Below are 1,445 nucleotides of genomic sequence, written 5' to 3'. Positions count from 1 at the left end.
GCAATTAAAAAAAAAAAAAAAAAAAAAGTCTCCCAACCAAAAAAAGCCCCCAGCCTAATGGTTTTAATGCAGAATTCTATCAAACTTTCAAAGAAGAGCTAATACTCCTTAAACTATTCCACAAAATACAAACAGAAGAAACACTGCCAAACTCATTCTATGAGGCCACAGTCACCCCAATCTAGCCCACACAAAGACTCAATGATGGAAGAGAATTTCAGACCAATTTCCCTTATGAGCACTGATGCAAAAATACTCAATAAAATGTTCACAAGCTGAATCCAGGAACACATCAAAAACATCATCTACAATGATCAAGTAGGCTTCATCCCAGGGATGAATGAGTGGTTCACTATATGAAAATACATCAATGTAATCCACCATATAAATGAACTAAAAGAAAAAAAAAAGGAAGGCTCCAGTAGCTGGAAGTCCTGTCTGCAGAGCCCGCCACTGCCTCCATTGTTGTGGTCACTTTGCCTAAGTCAGAGGCTCAAAGAGCGGGCTCCATCGCTTTCAGCCACCATGCAGTAAATGTTTAAGGAAAACCACTCCCTGGAACACAGATTCGTGGAATCCGCAAAGATCAGAGCGAAGTACCCCATCGGGTTCCGGTGGTGATCGTGGAAAAAGTCTCTGGCTCTCAGATTGTTGACACTGACAAATGGGAGTACTTGGTCCCATCCGACATCACCGTGGCTCAGTTCATGTGGATCATCAGAAAAAGGATCCAGCTTCCTTCCGAGAAGGCCATCTTCCTGTTTGTGGACAAGACAGTCCCACAGTCCAGCCTAACTATGGGACAGCTTTATGAGAAGGAAAAAGATGAAGATGGATTCTTGTATGTGGCCTACAGTGGACAGAACACTTTTGGCTTGCTGGGCTAGGTGCACCCTTCCTGCTTGTGTATCTTGTAAATAACTGGCTTTTCTCAGTTACTACACCAGAGCCTCCACACAGACCTACTAGTGCATTTGTAACTGGATTTATTTCTTAATATATTGGAAAGTTTTTTCCTTAGCTTAGTAAATTATCATACAGAGTTTTATTTTCAGTTTTCTTTTTGTACACTGTCCTCATGGCTATATGCTCCAAGGAACCAGTCCTCAGGGAATCATATTTAATGAAGATATTTCCACAATGAAGTGCGGTAGATGTGATGTTAAAGTGAAAAGGAGGGGCTGAGATATTGTTCTGGATTATGTCTGAAGTGGTAGGTGGCTAAATACTAAAAGCACCCAAATTAAATCTTAAATCTTAGCAATCAGAACACTTGGTTCACTAGATTTTGCCAGCTGCAAATCATGTTGAACTGAGCTAACCTGTTCTTCTTTCTGAGACTATTAAGGTAAATAACTAACAATAAAGCCTCCCTATAAAGACAAAATAAAAAAATAAATAAAAAGGACCATGATCATCTTCTACAGCTGATAAATACCTTCAGC

General features: G+C 40.1%; 1 pseudogene; it reads left to right on the top strand.

The window, feature by feature from the left end:
• The first annotated feature begins 525 nt into the window (after positions 1–525).
• Positions 526–887, top strand: LOC114639634 (annotated as a pseudogene).
• The last annotated feature ends 558 nt before the right edge of the window (positions 888–1,445 follow it).

The sequence above is a fragment of the Grammomys surdaster genome, unplaced genomic scaffold, assembly GCF_004785775.1.
Source record: "Grammomys surdaster isolate TR1022 unplaced genomic scaffold, NIH_TR_1.0 125749, whole genome shotgun sequence".
Taxonomy (NCBI): domain Eukaryota; kingdom Metazoa; phylum Chordata; class Mammalia; order Rodentia; family Muridae; genus Grammomys; species Grammomys surdaster.
This window is presented reverse-complemented; position numbering and strand designations above follow the sequence as displayed.